Consider the following 9,866-nt stretch of genomic DNA (forward strand, 5'->3'; position numbering starts at 1 on the left):
CTCACTTTTGTTGTCAGGGGTTTGGATCTTAATGGCTATATTTTGAGGGGAAAATGAATTTATAAGCTGCAAACAGACTACTTTTCATAGTGTCAAAGTGTCATTTTGTCCCATGAAAAGATGTACTTAAATACCTGCAGAAATGCGAGGGGTGTAATCACTTTTGTGATACACTATATGGATAAAAATATACATCAAATGCAAAAAGGCATCACGTTAAACACTCCGGGGAACTGTTAAGTGCTCGGTGACGTCAATAATGCCGAGCTACTAGTTTATTTTTTGATTGAAAATTTTTGAATTATAATGGAAACGAAAAAATTACTAGGGGTTTTAATATAAAGTTTGCATAACTTGTACTAACATTTATCTTTTAAGAACTACAAGTCTTTCTATCCGTGGATCCCTTTTACAGAAAGAATGTTAATAATGTTTAGTCACATCATATTTTGGAGGGGAAATGACAAGCAGTACTCAATTTGGACATTTAGGGATGTAGTTTCTAAGGGATATACTCACTTTTGTTGCCAGGAGTTTAGTTATTAATGGCTATATTTTGTGTTGTTTTGAGGGGAAAATAAACTATTATATAAGCTGCACACAGACCACTCTTCATTGTGTCAAAGTGTCATTTTGTCAGTGTTGTCCCATGAAAAGATATACTTATATATCTGCAGAAATGCGAGGAGTGTTCTCGCTTTTGTGATACACTGTATGTATAAAAATATATGTCAAATGCAAAAAAGCATCATGTTAAACACTCTGGGGAACTGTTAAGTGCTCGGTGACATCAACAATGCCAAGCTACTAGTTTATTTTTTGATTGAAAATTTTACAATTGTTATGGAAACGAAAAAATTAAGAGGGGTTTTAATATAAAGTTTCCATAACTTGTACTAACATTTATCTTTTAATAATGTTTAGTCACATCACATTTTGGAGGGAAAATATGCAGTACCCAATTTGGACATTTAGGGATGTAGTTTCTAAGGGATGTACTCACTTTTGTTGCCAGGAGTTTAAATATTAATGACTATATTTTGTGTTATTTTGAGGGGAAAATAAATGAATTCAATTATATAAGCTGCACACAGACCACTTTTCATTGTGTCAAAGTGTCATTTTGTCAGTGTTGTCCCATGAAAAGATATACTTAAACATCTGCAGAAATGCGAGGGGTGTACTCGCTTTTGTGATACACTGTATGTATAAAAATATACGTCAAATGCAAAAAAGCATCACGTTAAACATTTTGGGAAACTGGTAAGTGCACTCCAAAGCAACAAGTGGCGCTAGAACATCAAGTCAAGACTGGTTAAAGAAATAGTCTATGCACCCCTTGGATAAATATCACGTTTTTATGATATTAACCCAACGGTATATCATGTAAAATGGGGATGGCGTGGCTCAGTGGTGGAGTAGTTGTCCCCCAACCCAGAGGCTGTGGGTTCGATTCTCCACCCTGAGGAACTCGCCTAAGTATCCTTGAGCAAGATACTGAACCCCGCATTGCTCCTGGTGCTGTGTCACCAGTAGGTAGATGGCAATGTAGTGTAAAGTGCTTTGAGTACCTTGAGAGGTAGAAAAGCGCTATACAAGTATAACACCCTTTAAAAAAATGTTCTTTTGGTGAAAAATATCCTAAAAACATGGCCTTCGAACAACGGCGTGTAGACTTTGTTATGGATGAAGGAACCACAGAGAGGGCAGGTCGTGGGAACAGACACTTGCGCCCGGGGGATTTGGACGCATACACGCAACAATCCTGTAATCCAGAATCGCTGTTCTATTTCCAAGCGCTCTATATTTGTACATCCCACCGGGCCCTTTGGTAAAGATCGGCCCGTCTCTGGGAAGAAGGGCGCAGACAAACACTGAACTGCCACAATCCCATGCTGAAGAAGGATTGCGCATCTCCATTAGGCTCAGGTCTTTGAATCACGTCGGCTCATTACCTCCGTGACTGCAACCATCTCGTTTAGAAATGGTGTCCACGTGCTCCAAAGCACACACTTTGTATTAAGGGCACGTCCCCCCGCCGACTCGCACTTCTCTCTAAATAGAATAAATGTATTCCGTAATAGTCTCCATCGATCAAGCGGTTCCAGGAGACGTCACCTATTAATACAATAAAGTGTGTCTGTGTCCAAAGTGTCATGTCACTGCTTTTACTCGAGGGAACACATTACATGCCCTGCGGCCAATTGCAACCTATTGGTGGTATTGACTCAAAGATGGATGCCTCATTAGACTCATCATTGGAAAACACTCGCGCAATTGGATGGATACCACAAATAGATATGTATACCTTGCATATGCACACATTGTGCAGAGACATGCCTAAACGTGACAAATTGGGCCAAATGTTACCCGGCAGAGTGTTTATTTTCAAGATAAAAGCAAGGAACATCCTAATTAGAAGTACCTAACACACGGTTGAATGGTGCATACAGTATTTACTTCTAAAAAGGAGGAATACGATTTCATAAGTAGTACAAAACACATTATGAGTCACAACAGCCACTTTCAGACCAAAAAGCAGCACCCAAACATTTGTAGCCATATTGTACTACTGTTGGCTTTATACGTCCCATTATGCCCCCTAGAGCATTTAATGGGAAATGAAATCATTTATCACTACCGTGCTATGTTTGGAGGTAGATTTGTGTCTATTATTCACTCAAATAAAAAGTTGCTTCAATCAAAATATATATTTTCAATCGAAGAAAAAGTCACTTCAATTTTAAAAAATGTGAATGCAAAAATAAATTTGAAACTCGAAAAAATGTATTTGAAAACTATTTTTCTTTGATTTTTTTTTTTTTTTTAGTTTAAGTGAAGTTTTTTTTTAATTGAAAAAACATTTTTGATTAAAGTAACACATTTTGGCTAGGACATTTGTCTCTCTATTATTCAATCAAAAAATAAGTTGCTTCAAACAAAAAATATATTTTCAAAATAAAAATCCCTTCAATCAAAAAAAAAAAAAAAAATTCAATTGTAGAAAAAAAGGTTTGAATGTGAAAAAATATTTGAGACCCCAAAAATTTGCATTGGAACACTTCATTTTTCATTGAAACTTTTCTTTGATCGAAGCAATCCTTTTTTAGCTTGAGCCATATTATGGGTAGGACATTTGTGTCTAAATAATTCAATCCCAATAAAAGTTGCTTCAATCAAAACAAAAAAAAATACAAAAAAAAAATGTAATCAAAGAAAAAAAATCATTTGCCAAAATATTTTTGGGGATTTTTTTTGGGGGGGGAAATATATATTTATATATATGTTATTGAAGTGTCACTTTTTTGAAAAGCAAAAAGTTTTAAACTTTTTTTTGTGGAAAATGTTTTGAACGCACTTTTTTTTTTTTAAGTGGAAAAAGTTTTGAAGGCCCTTTTTTTCTCTCGATTGAATCATTTTGACCCAAAGATTCAACTTCAACGCTATTTCCGGCATGTTTGAGTGGCAGCTGACTACAGCAATGGCATAAAAGTATGAAGCAAGAATAATGGCCACCAGGGCTCCATCCAGCCATCGGACTCCATTCAAGTCATAGCCGAAAATAGGGTTACAAGGTTACATGTCGATCTCCAAACACTTGAATGTTCTGTGTCTATCAGAACATTCATAATTATAACATGACACTATCATGGGCATTACTGAATGCTTATAACAGATGTTATTAAGTGTCATCTGGCAAATTATGTTACTAACTCCATTTATGTCCAGCTTGGATCTTTTCCATCCATTCAAAAGTGAGATAATTAGCCACATAACACTAAATGACATCTGTTATAAGCATTCAATAATGCTAAGGACAGTGTCATGTCATAATTATGATTGTCTAATGACAGTCTTATGGCGCCACTGTCAAATATAGTGTTACCAAATACAATAACTAGCAATTAATGAAACAACTGGAACAGTAACTGAAGAAATAATTAGCAGAGAAAATGAATTTTGATTTTTATTTATATTTGTAGCGATGTAATGAATGTTAGAAGGCATGTGTTACCCATCAACCCAAACAAATCAACAAGTAAGCCACAGGATTCAAATGAAGGAAAAAAGTAGCTGCTGATAGTCCGAAAAGTGCGGTAAATGAAGCCAACTGTATTGTTTGTATTTGTTGATGAGACTACTTAGCACCGAGCGCTAAGGTAGTTAGCGATTATGCTAATCAGTGTCTTAAGTGTCTGTATTGTGTTTTGGAGGAAGATATTATCCCATTTCTTTTTATATTGAAACCACACACAGAACGTTTATTAAAAACTTTTTGTAATTTTGTATGCACTTAAAACAGTACAGTTGTTGACTCCAGTTAAGTCTGGAATTTGTAATATTTTGGAGGGAAATAGTCATCAGTCTTCATTGTTACTTACAACATGCCAAAAACAAGTTGAAATTGTGAAGGTAATTGATAAAGTGACATCTGATTAAATTGTTCGATTAATCGTTTTTTTTTAATCGTCAGTTGCAGCCCTAATATGAACGTATGCACTACACAGCAGCAGGTGAAATATGTAAACAACAATCGTATCAGTTTAAAACCATAAGCGGAGTTTAAGGGGGGCCAGGCCCCCCGGTGGCCGAAAAGTGTCATTGCATGTAATTGACTTCCTATACATGATTTGAAGATTTTGAATTTTCCGGTAAAATATTGCCTATAAAAGTTGTAAAGTAATAAAACAACAAAAATGAATGAAATGAACAAAAATATATTTTTATAATGGGTCGAAATTATTTTTCGAAGAAATCATGTGACAAGCACCTTAGACGGTCATTTGCTTTGCTTAGCCAAAACCACCCGAGGACCGAAGAGGCAAGATGGATATACATTATTTTTTTAAACCTAAGCTTTCAAAAGGGATAACGCCTACTGAGCAAGAACCAAGGATTGAAAATGTGGACCATGAAATGCTAGAGACCTCTGTCAAAATGGTGAGCGGTGTTTCAATTTGCCCCACTAAAGACGCTAATTGTACAACAGAGCCACAACTGGTGTCTTGCCAATGTAGTTACCTCTGTCAAAAATTGTATCCCCTGGCCGTGAGAGCCCACACACACACACACATTAGTTATGAGTTCTGTCGACTTAATTGAAGCCAGAAAAGAACCACAGTTATTAATTTTGGACTTCGACGTTTATTAAAATGGACAAACTCCATACAGGACTTGAATTAGAGTAATAACAGTTATAGGCGGAGTTGAAAGTGGTTAGAATTTCTTGCCGGAACTCCCTGGCGGGAAGGTTGCCACGGAACCAGAGATTTTTTTTTTTTTTTTTGGGGGGGGTGGGGTGGGGGGTCAAAACTACTGAAATGCAAAGAAAACTGTTTTGGTCAGATATTTCTATAACACACACAAACTGATTTTCATTCAAAATTGTATTTTTTCAATGATTTGCAAAATAAAAGTTAACAAAAACAGCTATAACCCCAACCTCCATCTCCTAATTTTTATTTTCCCTCATTTCCTCACATACTAAATGCCAATTCTCAATTTTAACTACTTGAGAACATGGGATGTATATTAAAATTGAAGATAATGTAAACATTTTTTGTTGTGTTTTTTAATTTAAAAAAAAGATATAAGTAACCAGAGGTTGCGCTAGACATTTTCGTTGTCTGTCATTTTGACTGACAGGGTCATAAAAATCCGGTCATAGTCTATTTTTACCCGTCACTTAAATTTTTAAAATGATAATGATGACATATTCAATAGTTTAGTTTTTATTCATTTTTAATTAATATTGTAACGCTTGCTTGGCGGCGAAAAATTAGACACGGAAGTCGTGGTATTTTTCTCCCTTTTTACTCTGCTTACCGCCAACAACTCCGCCCCCAAAGAAAAAGAGGCAACGATATAGACCCCAATCACCAACGTCACACAATGATCTTAATTGTGGTTGTCAGCCCAAAATATTCTAAATATATATTAAATGCATCTTACCAGATATAAAATGACTACTACATAGTCTGTGGTGATCGTTTGGTGCCCAGATTTCTTGTCGAATTACAGCAGTCCATCTCGCTCTCATCTTCGGGTCTCTCAGAATACGGTAGAACTTAAGTCTCTCCGTCTATCTTCTCTGTTACAGCAACCAACCGCCACACACGCCTTCACCATTTTGATTATTAATATTAACGAGCAGAAAAGCACGCCGTAATAGGAGGAATGTACGTAGCGGTAATGTGTAAACATGACGATATGGCGGCTCCAGTCAGGGGGGCGGAGTTGTGATGTCATGTGATTGGGGTCTATACACAGGTGGCAATCTTGTCCATCAATTGGATGACGCACTGGCACACCGGATGCACCAATAAGAACCTCGCGTTGATGTGTCAATCACGGTGCCGCCGCCAGACCCCGGTGACGCTACAATATTCTGATAGAAGAGCCAACGACGTCATGCATTAAGAGAGACAATAGCTAATTAATATGCTAACTCGCCACCCTGTGGTCTGGGGTGTGAATTGCAACCTGTCAAAATGACGGATGGACTTCAGCTTTTTCCGTCACCGTTTTAAAAAACCGGTCAACGACGGAAAATATCCGGTTAACGCGACCCCTGTAAGTAACATACATTCAGAAAATTAAGTACAAATGACATAATGCAGCGTGAAATGGAATATATTTTGAAGACCGCACATTGACTTTTTTTTTTTTTTTTTTTTTAAATCATAAGGAAATGAACAAGTAGCCTAACATAAATGAACAAATATGCACATTGATAGCTAAGATGTTCTGAATCTCCCCATCAGAGCAAATAAAACTAAATATGACAAATAAGCCACCTTAACTCTGCTTGCTCTTAAAGATTTGATCCATTTTCTGTTGCATTGCCCCCCTCCCCCCTCCTTTTTTTTTTTTTTTTTTTTTTAAGCTGTTTCAGAAAATATGCACTTTGAACCAATCAGAGCTAACTACTTCTGGTGATCACATGTCAGTATGTCAGCCAATTGAACGGATATGAGCCCAGGCGTTTTGCTTGCATTCGCACATTCACGTGACTCGTCATCGTCAGACTCAAGACTCAGATATATATTTTCGGAACCAAAGCACCGTATACTAGGCATGTGCCGGTATGAGATTTTGACGGTACGATAACTGTGAGCAAAAATACCGCGGTTTCACGGTATCACGGTATTGCAATTATAGCTCCAAAATTTTGAGATGTATGGGTTTAAAAAAAAAAAAATATTCCATTGAACAGGATTTTTTTTCAAAACATATTTGCAAATTGGAACAAGAATATAATGTGAAAATAGATAAATTAAAAAAAAAAAAACAAATATTTTATATAAAATTAAAATAAATACCTAGACTCTACCCACAGCCACAGCTCAAGTTGCTCAATATTAGAGTAAGAACAAAATAATTGCTATAAAAAAGTAAAAAAACTTCTAAATAAAAATATATACTGTATGACTTTTTTTGAGGGGGGGAGCTCAAGTGAAGTTTCGCCATTTTCAGCCACTGTGTCAACTCTGGTCTACATGATGCCATGCCTTTGTGTTAAAAAGAACAAAGAATTCATAAGTTAATAAGTTAGTTAAAAATGTATAAGTTAGTTTTATAAATTAGTTAAAATGTAAATATTGTTGAGGAAAGGTTTCATCTAAAAAAAAAAAAAAAAATGTGAGGAGTGAGACCTCCTTTCTCAATTAGCGATCTTTGACGTGATCTTTTTTCTTTCCCCATTCATTCAAGCTTGTTTCTCACTCAGCGGCTGTGAGACATAAAAACTCGACGAAGCTGCTCTCCCAACTTAGCCTAGCTAAGTTTTAGTTAGTTTGTATATTGAATTTGAAAGGAAAATGTGTGTTTTGTTTTTGGCGAACTTTTTAATGGTGCTACTGCTATCCTGTTGAACCTAATCACACGTGGAAAAATCGAATTGTACAACGTTTTAAATGTTTTCATTTGTATATTTCACCACGATTTGAGAGCTCAATAAATTGAAGAAAAGTACGCCTTGTGTTTGGAGGGTGTGTTTTTGGGTTTGCTGGCTGTTTAGCAGAATAGCGTCACTGACACTCACGGCAACAAACGGGAAGGGTGAGCGCTGCCGCACCAAGCCACTTCGGCTGCATTTTGGCACATGAAAAATAGCGAATACCGTACTAAGGTATGACGGAAAATTTTAGTGGTTTTGAAACCGCGACGTTTTCACACCACGTGAAACCGGTAACCGGCACATGTCTACCGTATACCGGAACAGCGTTCCGGCCCTGAAAGAATCTTATACCGGAACTGCATTCCTGACCGTTCCCGCCCACTTTCACCACTGGTTATAGGTCATCCTACGAGTAAAACAGTGAAACATTGCCTTTTTTTACGTTTAGTATGTATAGCATGTTATACGACAGAAAAAAAAAAGGGTTTAAAAAAATATATATATATGGATGGGCCATGTTTTAAAACCTCGTAGATAACTACATCACCAAAACACGGAAATCAAGCAAATCAGTGCAGCGCAGTGGCTCCGCCCACGGGATACAATTTTTGGCAGGGGTAACTACATTGGCATGACACCGGAGGGCGTACCATATTCAATGGATGACGATCTTGGCGAAAAGTATAGCTGTCCTGAGGAGCCTGATTTAGAATTCCCCTCAAGAATGATGGGAAGAAAAAAAGAAAACGCTCATTTTCAACTTATCATTATAAATATTCTTGAAAGCATAAGCAGATTTTAAGGGGGCCAGGGGGGCCAGGCATCCCCCTGGTGGTCGAAAAGTGTCATTGCATGTAATTGACTCTCCTAAATATATGTAAAAGTTGTAAAGCAATAAAACTGCAACAAAAATATTAACAAAAAATATATTTTTATAATGGGTCAAAATTATTTTTCGAACAGATCATGTGACTAGCAACATAGACGGTCATTTGCTTTGCATGTAATTAAAAAATTTTTTGAAAAATTAGGGGAGGGCAATTTTTTTCAAATTTTTCAAATTATTTTTTTCTTTGATTGAATATATGTAAATTTATATATTTCTTTTTATTTGATTGAAGCAACTTTTTTTGCGATTAAATGATTTGGACACAAATGTCCTACCCATAATATGGCCCAAATAAAAAAAGGATTGCTTCAATCAATCAATGAAAAATTAAGTGTTCAAATGCAAAATTTTCAATCTCGAATATATTTTCACATTCAAAAACTTTTTCCATGATTGAAATTGTTTTTTTTTTCTTGAGGTTTCTTTTTGAAAAAACAATTTTTTGAAGCAATTTATTTTTTGATTGAATAGTACAGACAAAAATGACCTAGCCAAAATGTGGCCCAAACACAAATCAATATTACTTCAGTAAAAAAAAAAAAAAAAAAACTTGACTTCAACCCCCCCCCAAAATAAAATCAAAGAAAAATAGCTTTCACATGCATTTTTTGAGGTTTTTTTTAGATTTAAATTTATTTAAGCATTCGAACACATTTTTTTTTTTTTTTTTTTTTTAAATTGATTGAAGCGACTTTTTTTGGATTGAAAGTATATATTTTGACTGAAGCAACTTTTTTTTCCTTTTTCTTACTGATACAACTTTTTTTTGGATTGAATAATGAAGACAAAATTCTACCTCCATATGGCTCCGCCCAGTGGATACAATTTTTGACTGGGGTAACTACATTGGCACATCACCGGCCGGTGTACTATATTTAATGAATGACGATCTTGGCAAAAAGTACTGCCTAAGCAGCCTAATTTAGAATTCCCTCAAGAATGATGGGAAACAAAAAACATTCATTGTTAACTTATTATTATAAATATTCTTGTAAATTAAATCTATTGTTGACACTGCGTTTTGGGGTCATCTACATGTTGTAACCCCCCCCCCCCCCCCCCCCGCCACAAAAGTCA

The 9,866-nt window shown here is 36.0% G+C and overlaps 2 protein-coding genes across 2 annotated transcripts in view; both read right to left on the reverse strand.

Annotated features, from left to right (window-relative positions):
- cacna1c (calcium channel, voltage-dependent, L type, alpha 1C subunit) overlaps positions 1-9,866 on the reverse strand; it is a 241,530-nt gene that overhangs the window by 219,591 nt on the left and 12,073 nt on the right. The window lies entirely within an intron of this gene.
- Positions 1-9,866, reverse strand: part of yeats4 (YEATS domain containing 4) — a 120,802-nt gene that overhangs the window by 79,336 nt on the left and 31,600 nt on the right. The gene's annotated exons all lie outside the window — the stretch shown is intronic.

This window comes from Corythoichthys intestinalis, chromosome 13 (genome assembly GCF_030265065.1).
Source record: "Corythoichthys intestinalis isolate RoL2023-P3 chromosome 13, ASM3026506v1, whole genome shotgun sequence".
Lineage (NCBI taxonomy): Eukaryota > Metazoa > Chordata > Actinopteri > Syngnathiformes > Syngnathidae > Corythoichthys > Corythoichthys intestinalis.